Source organism: Peromyscus leucopus, chromosome 2, assembly GCF_004664715.2.
Source record: "Peromyscus leucopus breed LL Stock chromosome 2, UCI_PerLeu_2.1, whole genome shotgun sequence".
Taxonomy (NCBI): Eukaryota; Metazoa; Chordata; class Mammalia; order Rodentia; family Cricetidae; genus Peromyscus; species Peromyscus leucopus.
The window spans coordinates 28,790,053-28,802,558 of record NC_051064.1 but is presented as its reverse complement, the minus strand read 5'-3'; positions in this window follow the sequence as shown (position 1 = coordinate 28,802,558).

Here is a 12,506-nt window from a genome sequence, read left to right as displayed (position 1 = left end):
TATGCATTTCTGTCTCATCATTCACCTTATGTTTTGTCAACAGCAACCTACCTGGAGCCAGTAGATCCTCCTGTAATTCCATTTCCTTTTAAGAATTAATGAAAACACTAAGAATCCTCCAGTGTTCCCAGATACTTTTTTTCCTTAGGTAGATTCAAGAGGGAAGTGATGCATCTGTGACCACGAGGGACAACACGGACAGGACAGACAGACAGCAGGGACAGGACAGAGAGACAGCATGGACAGGACAGACAGACAACACGGACGGGGAAGATAGACAGTATGGACAGGACAGACGGAAAGCATGGACAGGACAGACAGAGAGCACAGACAGGACAGACGGACAGGATAGACAGACAGATAGCATGGACAGGACAGACAGACAGGACGGACAGGACAGAGAGACAATATGGACAGGACAGACAGACAGCACGGACAGGACAGATAGACAGCACAGACAGGACAGAGAGAGAGGGACAGCAGGGACAGGACAGACAATACGGACAGGATAGACAGACAGCATGGGCAGGACAGAGGGTTCTCTCTCCAATGTTGGGACAATTCCATCCTGGAACCATGTCCCTGCTGAGGTCAGCTGAACTGTCTTGTGGACTGTCTATTTGAATCTAACTGAATTGGGATGAGGGAAGAGGTCATTTTAGCTCATCTGTGTTTTTCTAAAGGTGGTTTGTCTTTCCAGTGAGAGAGTTTTATAGTTATTATTCTGAGGACACTGGAAACAAATGCTATGCTGACTAAATGGCTAGCGCCACCTATTGGCAACTCAGAAGCTCACGTGTGTTCACAATCCTTTTTATGGGCTGTGTGTGCTTTATGAAGCTAGTTGAAGGCTGGTAATGATGATGGTAAACACAGAAATCTTCTGAGTTGCAGCTCCTGTTAGTGCCCACTGCCTCTGTGTGCAGTGAGAACGGAAAACTACCAATCATAAGAAAGACACTTATGTGTCTTTTTTACATGGTATTTTTTTAACTGTTTACCTTGAGTACATATGGTCACCTACAACACAAATCTTTTGAAACAGCATTTTGGAATATTATTCAGCCTTTAAAGGAAAGGAATCCTGACACTGATGCACCCTGCACGAGTCTGGGGAATGCTGTGCTAAAAGAAACTAGCCATTCATAAAGGGTGAATATTATGTGATTCCATTCATATGTGGTAATCCAGTTCACAGAGACAGAAAGCAGAGAGCGGCTTGCTCCAGCTGGGAAGCAGGGGCTGGGAGATGCTGTCGGAATAGCAGAGACTAACAGCCACTCCGCATGGGAAGCCCATCTAAGGCTGTCGGACTTACTGGTTAAACGCTAGACAGTTGGGTGTGGTGGCACATGCCTTTCATCTCAGGGCCAGAGGCCAGCCCAGTCTGTAGTGAGTTCCAGGACAGAACCATGTGAAAGACCCCCTCTCAAAAACAAAACAAACAGGCAAAAACAAAACAAGGAATAAGCACAGGCATGAACAAAACAAGTAGCAGTACATACCAATGAGGATTTGGAGAACCCAAACCCAAATGTATGGCTAGTACATTTACAATACTGCAGCTGCTTTGAAACACAGTCTAGATGCTGCTTAGATGGTTACAGAGTCATTATATGGCCGAGCGTTTCCACCCTAAGGAACTTGAAAGTTTAATGTGTACAAGAAACTTGTGCATAAATGTTCAAAGTAGCTTTATCTGTAGTAGCCTCAACTAGAGACAACTGAACTGTTTGCTGAATGGTATACCCATTGATGAAAAGTAAATAAAGTGTGCCATATTCATACGAAGGAATATTATTGAATCATTGACAATATGAAGTAGGTCCATGTTAACAACGTCTTGGAAACACTGCTGAGAAAACGCAGCCACAAAGGATCAGGGATGGTCTCGTTTATGTGAAGTGTTGACAGTAGACAAAACCAGAGGTCAGAAGTCAGTTCAACGGTAAGGTTTAAGATAACTTTGAGCGACTATAAACATCTTTGGCAGATGATGAAATAGTTTATCACTTATGGTGGTGACAGATGTACATGTGGGAATACAATGGAAGCCACTGAAGTGGACACTTTAAAAGGAATTCTATAAAATGTGAACTAAATCTCAATAAGAACTGTTCCAGGGACCTAGGAGGATGGCTCTGTAGTTAAGAGCACTTGCTGCTCTTGCAGAGGGCCCAGGTTCAATTCCTAGCACCCACATGGCAGATCACAACCATCTGTAACTCCAGTTCCAGGGTATCTGATGACCTCTGAGGGCACCGAGCACTCACATAGTGCACAGACATACAGGCAGGCAAAACACCCCTCTCACACACACAAATAACAAAATAAGTCTATAAAAACATTTTAAAAAAGAAAAATGACTCACCATCATTAAATTGTAACTTCAATTAAAAATAGCTATAGAGCAGGGCAGCTGTGATGATACGCTTTTAATCCCAGTACTCAGTAGGCAGAGGCAGGCATATTTCTGGGTCTGAGTTCAGTCTGGTCTACAGAGCGAGTTCCAGGGCAGGCAGGGCTACACAAAGAAACCCTGTCTGGAAAAACCAAAACAGGAAAGAAAAAGAAAGAAAGAAAGCAAGGAAAGAAAAGGTAAAAAGGCACAATCAGAAAGGAGGCATATTCAGTGCTCCATGGTGTTAGAGCATATGCAATTATTCATGTTTAGGTTGAATAAATGTCAGGTTATTATGGTACTTACAGTTGAAATGCTTAGTGGCTATAAAATTTCCCAGTAAAGTTAAGGAGAGAAACGTCACTCCTTCTTTTATGGAAGAGCATGAAGGAGTGACTAAGTTGTGGAAATTCTCCTCAACTCTGACCCTCATTCCTCCTAAATAGATTGTCTGTTATATTTGTTAATTTACTCAATGCAAAAGCTTTGATTTTCATGCTGAATAGTAACAATACCCTCAGTAAACTCATTCACAGAGTCTTAGGCTGGGATTGTAGCTCCGTGCATACACAGGACCCTCACTTCTAGTCTCAATGCTGCCAAATAAATAAATAATGCAGATATAAATACATTATGCAGATAGATACGCAAATACATGCATGATTTTGTTAGTGGAAAGTCCAGGGTCAGGCTTTCCCATGACTGGTCTATTGAGCTATCTGGGGAAAAATTCCTTGCATGCTAGGTAAAAATGAAGATACCAGGACATAATATTGAGCCTAGTACTAGACAACTTTAAAATATGTTCTTCATTTACTTTTGAAAAATGAGAATGTTTGAAATGTACTTGCCATGCAGAGATTGATAAGAGCACACAAAAGCTGAACGGTACTTAAGAGTCATCTAGGACTGGACTGGACTGAGTGGTAGAGGGCTTGCCATGTACTTAGGCGCCTACCTACAGCACTGGACCCCCCAAAAAAACACATATAATGCACACCTATTTTATACAGGAAGAAGCAAGTGGATTACCCCAATGTCATACAAGCAACTGAGCTATAGGTGCAAGACAGATCTGGGCAGGCAGGAGGACCCACTTTTGACACCCGAAACAGCATCTTCAGTGGCCTTGGGCAGAATTTGGTTGACTAACCTCTCTGAAGTACATGATATGACTCACCATTACCTCCAATTTCAGATCATAATATAAATAACATCATCCAGAGAAAAGAAAAATAAGCCAGGATGAGGGAGGGTCTGCTACTCTCCTTGGCTACAGCTTTTCTCCACTTACCACAGATGACAGGTTTAGTGCTTGGTCTTCAGAAAACATCTTAATGTGCATATGCAAGCCTGGGGTCCATGTCTGGGTTCGTGGAGCTGTTTCCCCATTTCTCACTGGGCACTTGCTGGCACTATTAAAGATTCTCCAGATGTTGTGGCACAACTTCAGAAGATGCTTTCTCCCCTCCTTTTCTGCATTGCTGGCCCTGGAAACTGGCCAGCAGAATTACTTGCGGTTCTTAGTTGACAGCACATCTTCATGGTAGGCAGAAGCCATTTCCCTTTGTTTTTAGTTCTCAGCAGTGTGGTAGTTAAAAATTGGCTCCCATCAGCAAACTCTAAGCCTCATGTGCTATGCCTCGTACATACATGATTAACCAGCACAGCGTGTACAGCACAAGCCAGGCGAGAGATTTATCGATTCTGGCTGAGTGACTGGAAAAGCAACCTTGAACACTTTGTAAAGTCCATAATGGGCTCCACAAATCAGTGCTGGAGCCAGCTTAGCATGTCCACGTAGATGGGCAAGGAGCCTGTGTTTGATCTGATTCAATAAAGCAGCCCAAACTGACTACATTCTACAATTCAAAGTTCTTTCTTTACTGAGATAAATCATCTTTATTTCAAATGGAATTAATATTTGGTAAAATACAATATTTTATTAGATATGTTAGGGGAATACTTTCTACTGATCAATACTTTGAAACAAATTCATGGGATAAACAAATGCTTTCAATTTCAGAACCCACTCAAGGTAAAGTTCAATGATCTGGCAATGATAGAAAATTCTGATTCCCAATTCAAATTGGGCTATAAATAAGAATATGCTGGTATTTAATGAGCTGATATTATTTATCATAGACATTTGTTTTGCAGACACTCAATCCTCTTGATTCAAATATATTATCAGACAGTATTATGAGGCAATGTCTTCTGCAGTTAGTATAACCTTTCTTAAGAAGTTTAAATAACATCAGAATAGAAGACAAGAACTGTTAAACTATCTTCTACTAATTAACTTTCTGAAATCAGGAAAGGAAATACAGAGTGTAATAATGTACACATTTTTGTTTGTTTGTTTGTTTGTTTTTTTTTTGGTTTTTCGAGACAGGGTTTCTCTGCGTAGCTTTGTACCTTTCCTGGAGCTCACTTGTTAGCCCAGGCTGGCCTCAAACTCACAGAGATCCACCTGCCTCTGCCTCCCGAGTGCTGGGATTAAAGGCGTGCGCCACCCCTGCCTGGCTTGTACACATGTTTTACAGCAGTACTAAACACTGCAGGCCAGGTGTTTATGATGACCTGTTTGTTGGTTTGGGAACTATACAGGTGGTCTGTCTTTGGGTTTTAAATCTCACTCATAATGGTGTTCTGTTTAGAGTAGCGATTCTATAGCCCAATGAAAGCGGAGAATTCTTTTTATATTATCTTATTTTAGAGAAATAAGTTAAAGTGGAAAAATATAAACTATTCACCAAGAGATCTGGTGATGCATGCTATTAGTTCCAGCACTCGGGAGGCAGAGGCAGGCAGATGTCTGAGTTTGAGGTCAATCTGGTGAACAGAGCAAGTTCCGGGAGAGCCAGGGCCATATTAGAAATATTGTCTCCAAAAGAAAAGGGGGGGGGGAGGGATGGAGAGAGGAAGGAAGGAAGGGAGGGAGGGAGGGAGGGAGGGAGGGAGGAAGGGAGGAAGACGATTTTTTTCTTACTTTTTTTTCCTTTTATTTTATTTTACAATACCATTCAGTTCTACATATCAGCCACGGTTCCCCTGTTCTCCCTCCTCCCACCCCCTTCCCTTACCCCCAGCCCACCCCCCTCATTCCCACCTCCTCCAGGGCAAATCCTCCCCCGAGGACTGAGATCAACCTGGTAGACTCAGTCCAGGCAGGTCCAGTCCCCTCCTCCTAGACTGAGTCAAGGGACCCTGCATAAGCCCCAGGTTTCAAACAGCCAACTCATGCAATGAGCACAGGACTGGTCCCACTGCTAGTTGCCTCCCAAACAGATTAAGCCAATCAACTGTCTCACCTATTCAGAGGGCCTGATCCAGCTGGGGGCCGGAGGCGATTTTTTTCAGGCAGCTAGATTTTTTCCTCCTGGACCAAATTAAAAATGGCTAAGTTCTGCAAAATGGATGCCCATATAAAAAACAAGATGAGTGAAAATTCTTCATTCTGATTCTGACATACTACTATGTAGTAGTAGGAGGAGGATGGCAACTTTCATATTTCAAAATGAATGGTAAGGCTTATTACTTAATGTTACAGGGAGTCTCATTTTATCTTCTAACAAATGTTTCCAAACAGAAAATTTAGCACAATTAACTTTAGGGATATCCCTCCTTTTGAGGAAGAAAAGACAAGTTAGGTGTTTACAGGCAGCTGGCAAACATTCAATACGCCTCAGTGCTGTGGAACGTCTCAGAGCCCATACCTGTGAAACCTCGCTTGACAATGAGATGGCCACCACCTAGAACATTAGCAATTTCTACTTTTTTGCTTCTTTTGTTTTTGCGGTGCTGGCACCTTAACCCAGAACCACGAGCATGTTAGGCTGGTGACCTACCACTAAGTTACATCTTCAGATCTGATTTCCACATGTTCGTTTATTGTCACATACACTCTTAAATAAAGCCAATCTGGCTAGCATAGTAAAGCCCTTACTCCTCAGGCTCCTGCAAAAGCATTTCCCACAGAACGTGGCCAAGGCTCACTTGCCTATAAGCCTGTTCATAAGGTTGTCTATCTCAGGTGACGAGAAGATAAATATCCACTACCGATGAAAATTTTCTCCTACACAAATATTTTTCAGGCTACTTCAGCTCCTTTTCTTATATAAAATCACTCAACAGTGGTTGAAGTTCTTCTGAGCCTTGAGCCTCAGAGTGAAGAAAGGAGGGAATGTTTGATAAAAACAGCCTGGCCAGCCCGTTCATATCGAGACAAAGAGAACATGCTAAGTAGATTTCCGCCATCCTTGCAGTTACCCACACCATGTTGAACTTGATTGACTGAAGGTAAGCTTATCCATTGTTTCAGTTCCTCAGAATTCCTGAAGCCTACCTGCCACTTGATCTTAATAAAATGAGAAAATGAGCACGAGCTGCCGAAAATGCATTTCCTCACTGCAGGCAGGAAGACAGAGAGGAGAAATCTCATTTAGGACTCTAAAATATATTTGCACAATGCTTTAGGCAAACTAAAATAAAATAAAAAACCTCCTTTAGAACTATCTGTGAATTCGTTTCCAGTAAACCTTGATGTTTACAGTTTTATCTGTTGGTCTAACAGTTTATACACAGAATGTTTGTCTGTAAAATACTCGGGAGGCGGGGATCTGTTTACTCCTGGGGTGGACCATGCTGGTGGGAAGAAATCCTGACTCTGTTATCACAGCTAAGCTGGTTTTCAGCTCCAAACCAAATCTTCAATATTTGTGTTTTTTCTATATTGCCTCTCAATTCTAATTTTTAAGGTAATTGCCTTATTGAGATAAAAATGACTATGGACTGGAGTTCACTTGCTTTAAGAATACAGGTCAGTGGGCTTCAGTATATTCTGCTCTGCAATAATGACTGCTATCATATTATAGCATTTTTACCACTCCCAAATAACCCCAGTTCTTATCCCCCAGCTCTGAGTAGCCCATAGCCTTTCCCCTACCATTCAGTGCCTATTAGGGACATTTAATACCAACAGAATCAAGGATTGTGTGGTCCTCTATGATAGATTCTTTAGTCATTCATGATGTTTCTAAGATTAAATGTCTAATTTTAATAATTAACTTGGGAGCACTTTCAAACTTACAAAGAAGAATTGCTAATCTCAGAATTGGACAGCCTACTGGGTATCAATTATGTATACTCATTATCAGAAATGCAGCCCAGTCTGCATCTATTTTATAGAAATGTGACAGATGAAATTAACAAGATTCCTTCTTAGAAGCTCCCATAATTTTACAAATAGCCAGGGATTAAGAACCAAAGCCAGCAGCCCTCCTCCCAGCAGTGTTGGTGACTAGATCAGGCCCTTTAGATGCGACCACCTCCAGCCCATTTTAAAACTTTCAACACGGACCTGGGGAGCTTGCTCAGTGGGGAAAGCCCCTTCTGTACATGCACAAGCACCAACACCATCAACACCCACAAAAACCCAGAGGGAGAAACAGAAAGGTTCCAGAGCTCATGACTCAGCTAGAGTAGACAATCAATGAGCTCCAGGTTCAGTTAGAGATCCTATCTCAAAAGATAAAGTGGAGAAGCAACTCAAAAAGACACCCCAGGGTCAAATGCTGGCCTCCTCATGCACCCAGGCATGCACACACATATTTGACCTTCCCAACTCCCTCACAATAAACAAGCAAACAAATATATAAATAAATAAATAAATAAATAAATAAATAAATAAATAAATAAATAAATAATAGTCCTTATAACACAATAAAATAGCACATCCTTTGGCTAGGGAACAGAACTCCAGGATGCTTGGCATACAGACTCAAGGACCTCTGCAGATCCACTGAGAATCTCCTTTGGAAGACACTGGAAAACAGCTTGAAGCATGTGCGCTCATCAGAGTTTATAGGCCAAATCTAGTACACTCGATGTTCTTATCTTTGTTATTGGCATTTTGTCATAGTACTATTGCAAAAATATTTCATTTGAAGTATATTGTGGAGGAAGTTATATAAAATATAACTTAGTGGTCGAATATTTGCCTAACATGTATAGAAATCAATCTCCAGAACACACAGGATCACATGCTCACACTCATGCACACACACTCACAGATGCTTACACACTTGCCTGCTCACAGACTCACACACATGCACACTCACAAGAAGCATGCTGCACCACATCTTCAACCCCCGCTGGAGTGCCCTTGAAATCTAAGTCAAAGTCCTTCAGGCAATTGAGAAGGATACACAGGCTCATAGAAAGATAGTGAGGCACTCCTTTGCATGGGTAAAGCCCAATTAATGGTGTGGACTGCAGAGAAAGCACAGTCTATCAAATAAAACTGAAATTCTTGTTTGTGACTCTAGCTGAGTCACCCATCACTTGAACTCCATTTCCTTTTGAAAAAAACGGAAGCAGTAGGAACACCTATTGACGAGATTATTTCTAAATTAAATTGAAGTACATGTACAAAAAATATCTGCAAAGTATTATATAATGTTATTATATTTCTCAAAATATAATAAATAAAAATTCCCAAACCCATGTCCTTTAAGAAGCTATACTATAACAACTTTTCACAAAGCAGTAAACTATTTTAAATATATTTTGTAAACCCATTATATCAAAAAATGAATCTAGAAGAAAATTCACTTTTCTCCTTTGTGCAGTCCTCCATGCTATATCAATTATGATAACATTACAGTTTTATGCCCTGTGTCGCCACTCAAAATTCCCACTCAAAAATATGGGAAGGCAACCATGTTCAGTTTTGAGGAAATGTGTAGATATGTAAAGTAGGTAGTAAAATTCATGGATCATATGAATTCCAGAAATGCTACACAGGAGTTTTGAATGACTAGTTACATTATTCAAGAACTTTGATAGCACAGCTGATTGCAATTTCAAGTGAGGCAACTGCAGACAAATCATTCAAGCATCTGTCTGTGTACCAAATCTCATATCAAATGACAGCTATAAACTCTGACGTTTATAATAACTGTCTGGCTTAGAATGGCCATGTTTGGTGCAGAGCACTGATGTTTGTGTACTTTCCTGTGTGTGGGAATTCGTCACCACGACTGTTTGCCTGAGGTGGAGGCAAGAGAAGAGGGAACCCATCGTCATCGTAACCAAGATTTCAAGGTCACTGAGAAAGGTCGACACTGAATGTTTGTGAAGGTGGAAAGCATGTCTTTAAGCATGGCCACCTAGCCGATTCCACAAGAAGGACAAACAGCACCTCCCTGAAGTGGATGTGTCTGTGAGCCTATGTCTCTCAGGCTGAGACACAGGGGACTGATGTCACCAAAGTTGCCAGGGCAACAGATGACTGGCTTCTGATGCCAGTGCCCCAATGACCCCAGATCAGACCACCCTTCAGTCTCTCATCAGTAGAACAGAAAGAGAAATACTTTGTGTGTAGGAGTAGCTTTGGTTAATAAAATGGGTTTAAATATTTGGCAGCTGAAGAAAGAATTCAGCCATGTGGTTGAGAAGCAGGTCACTGGAAGGTTATGTTAACCTGAAAGCTCCCATTCTCCCTTTCCTCCAGCCCTTTTACCCCAGACACACCTAAACTCCATCCCAGCAGAGATGCCATAAGATCCACGCTTGCACTCCTGGGGGTGGTGATCTGACTGTCCAAGCAAAGAGCCCAGTTTTTCCACAGTGACTGTCACTTGTGCTCAGGAGGGATACAGGTTTTCCTGTTACTGTTTTGGTTGCATATCCTTTTTTTCCCTTTTAAATGTAGGGCTAGTGACAAAATTAAAATGTAAAATCCAAAATGTAAAAATGGGAGGCTGCTTCTTTAAGACCCCGTGGCCCGCTGATGAGGAGACCTCTGCCTATACGGGACCTGTAGGGGTAGCACAGAACACCCCCCAGGCAAGCATGGGGCATCTTGGGAGCAATTCCAGTTCCTGTCATTTGACTTCAACCTCCTGTCATAAACAATGTGTATTTTGTGCACTTTCATTGTTTGCGTAAAAGTATCCTTGCGAAGCAAGTTGAAAGTAAAGGACCATTTGGTATTTGTGAACAAATATACTCTTAAAAACCCTGCTTTAATGAACTTTTAATACTAAATTGTGGCTCATACTGAAAATGAGTGAGTCATTTTCTCCCTAGAAATAGTAATCAAGGCACATAGCAAAGGGGTGGAAAGGGAGGCTGGTCTTCAGATCTCCTTGTTTGCCATGGGTGTAGGAATCTTTCTTAGTGAACCTGCAGGTGGCTTCACAGAAATTCCTTCTTCCCAGCTCCTGGCTCCAGGTGATAACTCTGCTCTCATCCCCTCTGCAAACACCTTCAAAGAGGACACTGCAGATATCAGGACGGGAGATTGGCTTTCTCCAAACACAGGGAGACTGTGCTGGGCAAGCAGGTGAAAATCATATTCTCAGTCGTAAACAAACACAATTAACTGGCAACTAGATTAAGATATCAAATCAGCCAAAATTACTGAGAGACTCTTAGGAGCAGCACTCATCTTTGGAGAGTTCTTAGTTACCCTTAGAGATAACACTCTGTTAATGAAACACATGTTCATGGGGGGTGCCCCTCTTAGAGGCTTCAGTTAAATCCATAAAGGCTCTAAGAGTGAAGAGCATTTTCAAGAAAAAAAGGAGATATGAGAAAGCGCAGTCAAACCTTCCCCGGCTTCAGTCCCACTGAAGGCCACAGGGAAAATGTTGGTGATCCTTTACTCACTCAATAATCTTGGTGGCATTGTACACTGCAGCACTGAGCACAATGCATGCTGAGGCCACGGCCAACACAGTGAGTACTGAGGGAGCTGGCACTGAGGGGCCAAAGTTAGAGGGAAAGCAAGTCAATGTGAGGACGGGCGGTGGTAAGCAGAGAAAATATAACGCAGGAGGGAGAGCGGTGGCAGAAGCTTGAGGAAGAGAAAGGAGCCCGACCACTACCGGTGGGGTGGTCTCTAAGCGGATAGTGAGAATTCGCCACAGAAAATGATCTGTGGCCTTAATAACGTACACAGGGAAGAGGACACGGGCTCTGAGGGATCTCATCAAGTTCTAGAGGCCAGGGCTAGAACTCTGTAATAGGAGATGGGAGAAGAAGGCTAGAGAGCACACATGCTCCTGGAAGACAGTGAGGCTACCGTTGCTGATATGATGCTTGAATAGGGTTGGGCCAGAACTGGAGACTATGATGATACAATGTGCCCTGACTGTCCTCTTGCTCATAAGTGATGCTCAAGTCAAGCTGTGAATGTAGCCTGGTGGTGTGAAGATAGAAGGAATGCTCATCCCCTGCACTGAAAAACAAGCAAAACCAAAACCAAGGAAAGCAGTAAATGTATTCTTATTAGTCATCTTTATAAATAAACTATTATAATTTATTTGCTAAACAGAATAAGTATTGGCAAAAGCAGATTCACAGAGACCTTCCAGTTACTAACTGCTGGAGAATTATAACTGAGGTGGCATGGAAGACACATTTTGCAAGACAAGCTAAATCCTACTATGGCCATACCAGTTACTACACGCACATTTGACTACTATCTGTCAGCTCGTTTATGCATACAGTCTTTGCTTCAGCAGAGATTGCCCCTTCTGCTCTGGGGCATTTTACCAGACATGGCTGAGTCTCCTGTGCACTGGGAAAGTGAGAGACTTGTTCAGAAGGAAGAGCCTAGGTAAGTGTCTGTCTTAGTTTGGATTACTAATGCTGTGATGAAACACCATGACCAAAGCAGCCTGGAGAAAACAGGTTTATTTCACTGACAGTTTCATACAGCAGGTCATCAAAAGCAGTGAGGGTTGGAACCTGGAGACAGGAGTGCAGTGGTAAAGTTTCTCCAGTCCCACCCGGCCCCATGGTCCTGCAGCCCCGCTTATAAAATAACCATTCAGAGGCTTAATATTATTTACAAATTGTATGGCCTACGGCAGGCTTCTTGTTAGCTAGCTCTTTCATCTTAAATTAACCCATTTCTATTAGTCTATGTTTTGTCTTGTAGCCATGGCGTTACTGGTCTGCTGGCTTCTTGTTCCTTGGGTGGTAGCCAGGTGTCTCTTCCTACTCTCTTTTCTTTTCTACATATCTCTGCTTGGATTTCTTGCCTGTCTCTAAGCTGCCTTGCCATAGACCAAAACAGCTTTATTTACTAGCC